Consider the following 10,913-nt stretch of genomic DNA (forward strand, 5'->3'; position numbering starts at 1 on the left):
TTTTTCGGTCCTTGGCAGAGCACCGCTCTAAGTTTCTTTAGGGTTTTAGGATTTCTATTGGTCTGAGTTCGATTTCTATGTCCGCTTTGTCATTTCCTCGCCATGACATCTGACGTCTTCAAAAAACTTATCGGCTCAATCACATACCAGATTTTCTTGTTTTGGTTCGTTGGTAATTTTGTAGTTATTTTCACTCTTTGCCTCTCAATTTCATCTAACTTTTGAAGATGTCTCACAGGTTAAGAGCGAAGTAATTGTTTCCATGTTGCTTTTTCCAATACCAGTGTGATAGCGTGGAGTGCTAGAGACTCCCATTGGTCCTCTAGTTTCGCATGGAGTTATAAAGGTAAGATTTGAACTATTGTCCACGGCTTGAATGATGAATTGATTCCTTGTTTAAATTCTTGTAGATTGGGGTTTTAATTTGGCTCTCACGGTCCTCGTTTCAATTCTGGGGTTTTGGAGCAAACAAGATTACAAAATACTAGTTTTGCGAGAGCGAGGGTAATATTTCATTTCATTCCTATTTCATTAAACCCCTCCAAAATACAAAATATATCTAAGAGAGATATGAGGTAGATCATATAGAGAGGATCTGTGCAGTGTAGAAGCCCACATACCACAAGGCTTACTTCTTTGTACCTGCAACCATATTTCAGACAGAGAAAGAGAGTGAAGCAACCTCACCTTCCAAATGAGTTTTCGCCCGAAAGGGTTTCCAAGATCATATCGTGTGTCTTGTGTGTGTGTGTGAGCGTATTTTGTCGTTCTCTATTTTTCTGTGTAATTTCCAACTGCATGCATGCACTTATTACAATGTATAAAGAGAAGGCTTCTAAAATGTTCTGCTTTACTTTTCCCTTAGCCATAGTTCTGGTCTAGATATGTGTTATATGACAGAGGGTTTTTGTTGGGATTTTTGCGACTGTTGAATTTATTGAGGGTTTTCACCCATGAGAGAATTATCATCTCATTTAAATGAATTTCGTCCCGTTATTGGGTGCGAACTCTGAAATTTACACTTGGGGTTTTTTATTTTCTCCATCGAAATTCTTGTTTCGAATCTCTGTATTTTTTTATTTATAAACGGGTTCATACAAAAACAGGGTTTAACTTTTTTTTGTTTAATTGCATGTGGGGCTTAGAGTAGTGGTCGAACTCGTTCTCTATAAGTAACATAATATAATATCCCTATGTTATCTCTGCAACCTCCTTGTCGTTTCTTTCTTATCAAGGGTTTTTAATTCGACCCAACACTTTTATTGCATGTATGAATTTCTGACTAATCTGTAAACTAATTCCACTGGGTAGTTCATCACAATAGATATAATAATATTATATTAAAAATCTAAAAATTCTACACTATTACAATTTTATTACTTTTAGATTTTTCGATTTAACTGTAATAAGAAAGAAACGACAAGGAGGTTGTAGAGATAACATAGGGATATTATATTATGTTACTTATAGAGAACAAGTTCGACCACTACTCTAAGCCCCACATGCAATTAAACAAAAAAAAGTTAAACCCTGTTTTTATATGAACCCGTTTATCAATAAAAAAATACAGAGATTCGAAACAAGAATTTCAATGGAGAAAATAAAAAACCCCAAGTGTAAATTTCAGAGTTCGCACCCAATAACGGGACGAAATTCATTTAAATGAGATGATAATTCTCTCATGGGTGAAAACCCTCAATAAATTCAACAGTCGCAAAAATCCCAACAAAAACCCTCTGTCATATAACACATATCTAGACCAGAACTATGGCTAAGGGAAAAGTAAAGCAGAACATTTTAGAAGCCTTCTCTTTATACATTGTAATAAGTGCATGCATGCAGTTGGAAATTACACAGAAAAATAGAGAACGACAAAATACGCTCACACACACACACACAAGACACACGATATGATCTTGGAAACCCTTTCGGGCGAAAACTCATTTGGAAGGTGAGGTTGCTTCACTCTCTTTCTCTGTCTGAAATATGGCTGCAGGTACAAAGAAGTAAGCCTTGTGGTATGTGGGCTTCTACACTACACAGATCCTCTCTATATGATCTACCTCATATCTCTCTTAGATATATTTTCTCAGCTATGGAACAAAATGCTCTCGAAAGAATGAAATGCCTTTTCCTCCTAGTTGTCTAGTTATAACACAACCCAATAGCCTACTAGTGGTTAAGTTTGACTATATCAACTCTTAACCAGAGTTACAATATAGACTCATCTAGAGTATTTTACAATACAAACAAGTGGTTAGCCCATTTTCCATGAATAATTGGGGGTGACGCAACATCCTCTCAAACCATGGTTGTGAAAATAGGAAGGTCAACTTCTGAGCGGCATAACTTTCGCATGCGGACTATTATTAACATGATTATTGCGTCGTTGGAACAATATCTATGTGTAGAATAACATGAAAAGGTGCGGCGCTAAAGCGACAAAATTTTACCCCTAAAAAACATCGTTTGATGCCTCAAAACACTCCCTGAAGGTTTCAGACCTCGTTTCTCTAAATTGGGCCCCGACGGTAAAAACAACCCAATGAGATGGTTCCTCCACTTTTTATGCTCTTAGTGCATCGAGATGGATGAAAAATAATATAATGTTCCAATTTGGATCAGTGACGCAGGACATGTATCCTTCTGGAGGTGTTTAATTTTCCTTTTTCAACACTTTGATTCTAGCACCGTTATGTTACAGGTTGACTTCCTATTCATCCATCCCGATGCCTAAGCTAGGGCTTAGCCATTTCTTGACATTTTTCATTTTCAAACCCTAACCAAGGTTTTCATAAACTTATCAATTTTATTGTATTTACCTACAGGGTTGAATTTCCAGTTATGACTTTAATGAAACTTTCTTTCCTTTATTGAATATTATAGCTTCGACCTCTTGTTTATGGATATACGTTCTAAATTATTTCTCGAATTCAATATAAATACAATTATTTTGTTATTTTCGTTTCATTGTGACTAGGTATGATTTCTTTTATTGTTTCATAAATAGTGATGCAGGAGCATCCAGACTTAGCCAGTAAGGTGATTGTATGTTCACATGTTGAGGCTAACATGAGATGAATTTCATTTGACCTGAGTGGTCAAAATCAGTTTTAGTAGAGAGGGTTGAACCTCTCGAATTGATCTTTATTTCAATTATTGTAATAATAAAACCATTGTATTGTTTTTAGAATAGGAGATAAGTTGTTAGGATAGGCGTGTATCAGAGCTTGAGAATAGGGATTTAATAGTTGAGCTAATAAAAATAGAGATTGAGTTGTCAATGTTGTTAGGATAGGATTCGATCCATAAAATAAAAGGAAAAAAAAATGTAAGGATAGATTGAAAGGGAGTAGGAGAGGAAGTAAGCGAGAAATGGAGTGAGAGATAGGGTTTGAGAGTAAAACAGAGGTCAGAAAAATTGTTGTAATCGAGTCGAGAAGGCCAAGACTCTGTAATTTCTATTTTATTGAATATTTGATTAAGTGTAGTTTTGTGTGTTATTCCTGGTGCAAAGTTTCTCTTGAATCTTTGTATCAGTGTTTTGTACCCTAATCGGGTATTTATTCCATTTATGTGTTTATTGTTAATCACAGTCAATTAGAATTAATGATTTATTCCAATGTTCCACCAAGGTTCCGGGACGAGGGGGCGAGGGAGCGAGGGGGCGCAGGAGCGGCCTATGCAAAAGCTCCCTACCATTTTTTAGGAAACGTGGGGGAGCGTCAGGGTCTTAAAAATTTATAAATATAAAATATAATTTATTAATTGAGTCCACTATGACAATTTGGTTTGAATTGAAAATCTACAAAGCATGATCATGATATGAATATCATTTGACATTATCCAAATTTATAAAAGATTAATGTCAAGTCTGATACATCAAGAGTCATCATTGGCAAAAAATACCAAATGCTAAAGGCTCCCATATGCTCTAAATTTTTATAGAAAACAATTTTATTATTTATATTATTAGGCACGACTGAAATTACCCTGAAAAAGCCACATTTTGCAGCTGCAGAAACTTTCTTTAATTTGAAATGAACATTACAATGAGCTTCCAATAGGTATAAGTGTATCTAACTGCAATGATATGTTTCATGCAATATAAACTTCAATCTTTAACAACATCACAAAACAAATAGTTAGTAGTAGATAAATATGGACATGATTAAAACTAAAAGCGTAAAACATATAAATCTCCAATTTATTATAATTATCTTGTTCGAATATAGCCTGACTGCACCATAAAACCTTCTAGGGAGCCTGAGATGTTCTGAACTGTAACATAGCTTTTTTAGTATTTACAATACTTGTACAATGCTTCTCCCATTATGGATCCCTGGTTTGTCCACTCTGACCATTGTCAATGTGAAATGATTCACTCAGAATAAGCATATGATTTTTATTTCCGGCAAGAAATTAAAAGTAACATGATATATTATGGATATCTTTTCATGAAGCCAACCTAATATGGGCCCTCACTTCACCTGCAGAGAGAAATAAGCATATGATTTTATTTCTAGCACGAAATGAAAAGTAACATGATATACTATGGATCTCTTTTCATGAAGCCAACCAAATAAGGACCCTCGCTTCACCTGGAGAGAGAGAAATAAGCATATGATTTTTATTTGCAGCAAGAAATGAAACGCAACATGATATATTATGGATCTCTTTTCATGAAGGCAACCTAATAATGGGCCCTCACTTCACCTGGAGAGAGAGAGATAGACTGCACAAATAGAATATGGTCAGCTTTTATGCAGAATTATATTATATCTCTGAAACACCAGCAAATTTGCAAATCTGAAAATATGAAAGTTGGGCTTTACTCCACCTTGCAAATCTTCTGTTCAGAAAGAGCCTCGATAAACATCAACCAGTACAGACAAGACCTTAACTTGGAGAAGTTAGATATTTGCACCAAGTTCAACACAGAAAAACAGAATAAAGTGATCATATGTGCAAATATATATTTTAGATAAATTGAACTGAATTTAAAATTCTTATGTACATATGAATACCTGGCCTTACTCAAGTATGCCAGTTGGCTGTTAGATATTCACATGAGATGAAATCAGCTCCCTCTGGAATGATGAATCCGAACAATGAAATCCAACGCTGTGAGTGGAGTGCTCAGCGAACTTGCAAAGGCTGTGCCGCTGTGAGTGTGTTGTTCATGGTTCAGGGTGCCGGTTTTATAACATGAAACAACGATTTTCCAAAACCCTAAACGTTAATTAACTCTTAATTAAAGATTAAGTTCAGTTTTTAGTTAATTAAAAATTTAAAATGGTTTTTAATGCATTAAAAGTGTGCCACGTCCCCCCTCGTCCCCCCACGTCCCCCTTTTCGGAAATGCCCCCTCAGGGAAGGGAAACGTTTCCCTGGCACGCCCCCCCGAGTTTCCTCCATTTTGGGAGCGTGGGGAAACGTCCTCTACTCGTCCTCAAGTCCCCGGATCGCGGGGGAGCGAGGAAACTAGACCCCTAGGGGGGGGGGGGGGGCGAGTCCCCGTGGAACACTGCTTTATTCTAAGATTAAGCTAAACCTCTATTAAATCGCGTTTCTCAAAGTTATGTATTTAGCACGTGGGCAGTATTCCCAAGTGGTAAGCGGTATCTCGCGCGCTTAAGAAATGGTAAATGGTATTGTTCCAAGTCGTGCGATTAACCTTAGTGGTCGACACGTAGCACGAGAAAACCACTTTTCTCGCGCGCTCTCAACCTGATATCAGTCGTGCAAGAATTCACGCAAGATGGTGCGATAACCTTTGGATCAAATGGGATAGATCAACGGTGGAGATCGTTCGACTAGTTGGCGCGTGATACGATGCGATATTCATCGGATCTGAGAAAGCCAGATCAATGGCGGAGATTGAAGCACTCGATGAGTAAGAAGTCAAAGTAGGACTGACAGTGATTGGTCAGCTTCGCGAGACCCTCAGAAGGAAATACACGTACATAATCTTATTAACATGCAGCTGATTGGTTTTTAAGTGAACCATTAGTCTAATTCTAGACGACCACATCAATTTTTGGCTGTACTACAAAAAACATGCCACCTAGGAGAGGCGTTGGCATAGGTCAGGGGAGACCTGTAGCAAATGCAGTTCTGCTGGAAGAGATTCGAAATTTGTGCACAAGGATAGAGACAATGGAAACTTCTCAAAGGAGAGCACCTGATGAAGGAGATGCCAATGCTGTAGAGGAATATTCCGAGGAAGAAGAAGAGGATGAAAGCGAAGCTACCAAAGTACTCAAAATGTTGGCCAAAGAAAGTGGAAGACCAAAGGTGGAAATACTTTTGTATGGCGAGAATCTCAATGTAGAAGAGTTGATGGACTGGATCAGTTCATTGGACAAGTATTTTGACTATGAGGAGGTTGATGACAAAAAGAAGGTGAAATTTGCAGTTACCAGATTGAAGGGTCATGCAACTATTTGCTGGGATGAACTACGAACATCTAGAGCAAGAAAGGGGAAGTCTAAGATCAAACAATGGGATAAAATGGTGAGTAGATTGAAAGCTAAATTTATGCCAAAAGATTATTAGTTAAGTCTTTTCAGACAGTTATAGAATTTGAGACAAAAAGGACTGACTGTCAAAGAATATACAGAAGAATTTTATAAGTTGGGCATTAGAGCAAGACATGCATAGGATGATGTAGAAAAGGTAGCCAGATACATCAATGGCTTGAGATATGACATACAGGATGAAATCAACTTGCTGAGTTTGAAGACAATTGAAGATGCTTATCAAGCAGCTTTGAAAGCAGAGGAGAAGATGTTGAGAAAACAAAATCAGAGGCACAAAGGGAAAAGTTCAACAAGAGATAGAGGAACTACCAAATCAAGATTTTAGCAACCTCAGGGTGAAGCAGGAGGTTCAAGTAGTAGATCACCACAGGGAAGAGACTTTAGTAGAGGAAGATTCACACCCAGAGGAAGAAGCTGAGGAAGAGAAATTCGGTGTTATACATGTGGAGAATGGGGACATGGATCATGGGTCTGTCCTCATAATAAGGCAACAAATCAATGGAGCGTGAATGTGGCTGAGGAAAAGGAAGAAAAACCTCAAATTGCAAATAAGGAAGAACCACCCGAAGTAGGAGAATCTTTGTTATTGAAAAAGGTATTGCTCAAAGCAAAGAAAGAGACAGGAGAACCAGCTCAGAGAAAGAGTTTATTTAGAACTACATGCAAGTCCAAAGGAAAATGTTGTAAAGTGATAATTGACAGTGGAAGCACTGATAACCTGGTTTATACATAAATGGTGGACAAGTTAGGATTAGTGAAAACAGTACACCCTACTCCTTACAAAGTATCATGGTTACAAAAAGGACATCAGCTTATTGTGACAGAACAATGCAAAGTAGAAATCCATATTTGTACTTATAAGGATGTGGTATTATGTGATGTAATGCCAATGGATGTATACCATGTATTGCTGGGAAGACCTATAGAAAAGCCATTCATGATAGTAGAAGAAACACCTATACCTTGGAGAAGGATGGAGTGAAGCATACATTGCTGCCATTAAAGGATGAAGCAGACAAAGGAACAACTGGAAATAGTGTTATGCTGATGAGTGGAAAGGAGCTATTGCAAGAAGTTGGAAAAGGTGAAGAAATGAATTTTGCTGTCATAGGGAGACCTAAGGTAATTTTGACTTCTACAAACTTGGATGATTTACCTGAAGAAATCAAAACTCTGTTAAATGATTTTGCTGATATTATTGTGGATGAGTTGCCAAATGCATTGCCACCAATCAGGAGTATTAGTCATCACATTGACCTGATACCTGGAGCAAGTTTGCCAAACAAAGCAGCATACAGATTGACTCCTCAGGAGAATGTAGAAGTTGGGAGACAAGTGCAAGAACTGATGGATAAGGGATTAATCAGAGAGAGTCTTAGTCCATGTGTTGTACCAACAGTACTCAGTCCAAAGAAAGGTGGTGAGTGGCGCATGTGCACAAACTCCAGAGCCATAAACAAGATTACTATCAAGTATAGATTTCCTTTAGCATGCATGGATGATTTGATGGATTGTCTAAGTGCATCAAAGTATTTTACTAAGATAGACCTGAAGAGTGGATATCATCAAATAAGGATTCGAGAAGGAGATTAATGGTGGACTACATTTAAAACAAACAATGGGCTGTATGAGTGGTTAGTGATGCCTTTTGGACTCACTAATGCACCCAGTACATTCATGAGATTGATGAATGAAGTCTTGAAGGAATATGTAGGCAAGTTTGTCATTATTTATCTTGATGATATTCTGGTTTTCAGAGTGTACCAAAATCCTAAGCAATGGGATTTAGCACTTGCTCAAGCTGAGTTTTCTTATAATGACACTCCAAACCGAAGTAATGGGATGAGTCCACTTCAGATTGTTTTTGGAATGAATCCAAGAGGTGTGTATGAGCCCAGGCTGAAGAGTTTGCAGAGCAGATGCAGAGACTACAAGAAGATGTCAAAGACAGATTGCAGGAAAGCAGTGGCAAATAAAAACAGAGAGTCGATATGAAGCGAAAGGAAAAATAATTCCAAGTGGGTGATCTAGTGATGGTACACTTGAGGAAAGAAAGGTTTCCTATTGGGACTTATAATAAACTAAAGATGAAAAAGATAGGTCCATGCAGAATTGTGAGGAAGTTTTCAACCAATGCTTATGAAATAAATTTGCCAGAAGGGATTGGAATCTCTCCTATCTTTAATGTGGCAGATTTGTACCCATACAAGGAGACAGAGACAGAGATACAAGAGGAGCCTGCGGAAGATGAAGAACAGACTGTACATTGTGAAGAACAAATGCCTAAAACAATCCAGAAAGAGGTGGAAGTTGTTATGGAGAAAAGAGTAACTAAAAGAACCAGAGGACATGTTTTTTTTAAGTATTTAATCAAATGGAAGGTGTTATCACTCCAAAATTTCTTCTAAGTTGTCAGAAAAAGAAATGATAGAGGTAACCACAAACCACATTTGGAGATGAGGACTTAGCCTTCCTAATCTCAGAGAGGGGTCTCTCTTTATGATTTAACTTTGTTTTAGTTAATTAATTTTAGGCTAGTTATGGTTGCACTTAGGTTTTGATTTGGATTTGGGTGGTGGGATCACTTATTTAGATGAAAAGGGTTGTCTTTTACCATTGGGCTATGGGGTCAAATGTTAGACAAACAAGACTGAATTAAGTTCTAAAAACAGTGTCTAGAGGGCAAGGAAAAGGAGTTACTACAGATCTCAAAGGCGTGAAGGCGAAATGGTTTCCAATCGGATCCAGTGAGCAATGAAGGGTTCCCTAGGCCGAATCATGAAGAGAAATGAAAGAGGCAAACCGGGATGGGAGAGAAATTAAGGGTTCTCAAATCTGGGTATCAGAGGAAAACATGTAAATGACTAACTGTGAAAAACAAAGTGTACTTAAACAAATTCTGAGTTAAATTTCCAGTTAATTCATTCAAATCTAGATAACATTTAAGTTTATGAAACACATAAGAAAGTAAAAAAATCAGACAAAGAAGATACTTCACTGCAATAGCTCATCTCATGAATCCTCTAGTGAAATCCTTTTATTACTTGCTCCAGTCTGTTGACTTGAAAATTGGTATAATAACCCTCAAGTTTAAGATCAAAATAACTCTATAAATGTATAGAAATCCACCCAACATACTTCGAATTATGAAGTATTTATACAAAAAGAATTTACAAAATATCTCAAACTGCATTGAGAACTAATCTAGGAAAAGGAAATATCTTCATGCAAGAAGATAGAGACAGCTATTGAACTGTTGTTTGTTGTCCCTGTTATTTAGGTTTTGCTATCTTTTAGTCTCTAATCTTTTTCCCTTTAAGCTGCTTGGTTGTTTGGTCTTCACGTTGGATGTCATATTTACTTATGACCTTTCATTTGATTGTCTTTCAACTGTATTTCTTTACCTGTCTCCACTGTTTTTAGTCTTTTACTATCAATGCTCTGTCACCTACTTTTACTTTTACCTTTCACTGTAAATCTTACTCACTCTTTCATGTTTCTGTGTTTTTAGTAAAAATGATTTTTACTATGTAGCATAATGTTGCTTGGAGAGTACTTTGTAAGAATCCTTTTTTGTGCTAGTGAAAATGATTTCATCTCTGTTTTTAACATTTACTGTGTAAATTTTTTCCTTCTGCATATGATAATTGTCTTTTTCTTCTGAATAAATCGTTATGAATACATTTCCTTGTGAATCTTGGAGTAAATAGGTTTTGGAACTAGTATCAAAACTGTTTATCCAAGCTCATGTTATGCTAATCACTTGCAAAATAAAACAATTCGTTAATAAAATCCAGGTTTGAGAGAAGGTGACCGAAGGTTGTATTTGAATTGGGAAGAATTATGGAAGAAGTCCAAAGCGTGTTCGAGAGGTAATCCATGGTGAAATCCGATTGTAGAGGCTCAGGGTGGCGTAAATGGCTAAGACAGATTTCAGTGAAAAAACTAGCGAAAAGAGTGAAAACGAGGGTCTTCGGGGTTTTAATGGGTAACGACTAGAATTGGCACAAAATTTTATAATATGAACAGTGAGCGGTTTCAGATTTAGCGGGGAGGTGGTTTCGGAGGCCATCGCACAACTTTTGGCCATTGGGCAATATTTTCATGAGAGCATGCGAGTTCGCCCGGTGTTGCCACGTAGCCAAAAGGGGCTCGAGCAAAACCACGAATCTCACTTCTCTCAGGCTGGTAAAGGTTGGATGTTAAGAGCACACGATATGGATGCACGCCGTCAGATCTGGAGGTGAAAGATCTAACAGCTATCGCGCAGTGAAGTTGCACGGAGGACAATCAGGTGGAGATTAGCGGGGCTCGGGGGATAATTGCACTTAACTTGTAATTATTTAATGAATAAGTGGTGCTAGTTAGAAG

The 10,913-nt window shown here is 37.4% G+C and overlaps 1 long non-coding RNA gene across 1 annotated transcript; it reads right to left on the reverse strand.

The window, feature by feature from the left end:
* Nucleotides 1-4,559: 4,559 nt before the first annotated feature.
* On the reverse strand, nucleotides 4,560-5,092 carry LOC149191309 (uncharacterized). The gene is made up of 3 exons (XR_016254815.1): nucleotides 5,028-5,092; nucleotides 4,841-4,898; nucleotides 4,560-4,735 (listed from the first exon to the last, which is right to left on the reverse strand). It is a non-coding gene; the product is annotated as an uncharacterized LOC149191309 (long non-coding RNA).
* Between the last annotated feature and the right edge of the window lie 5,821 nt (nucleotides 5,093-10,913).

Source organism: Pinus tabuliformis, chromosome 2_2, assembly GCF_031772625.1.
Source record: "Pinus tabuliformis cultivar Carrire ecotype Pingquan chromosome 2_2, CPIR1, whole genome shotgun sequence".
Lineage (NCBI taxonomy): Eukaryota > Viridiplantae > Streptophyta > Pinopsida > Pinales > Pinaceae > Pinus > Pinus tabuliformis.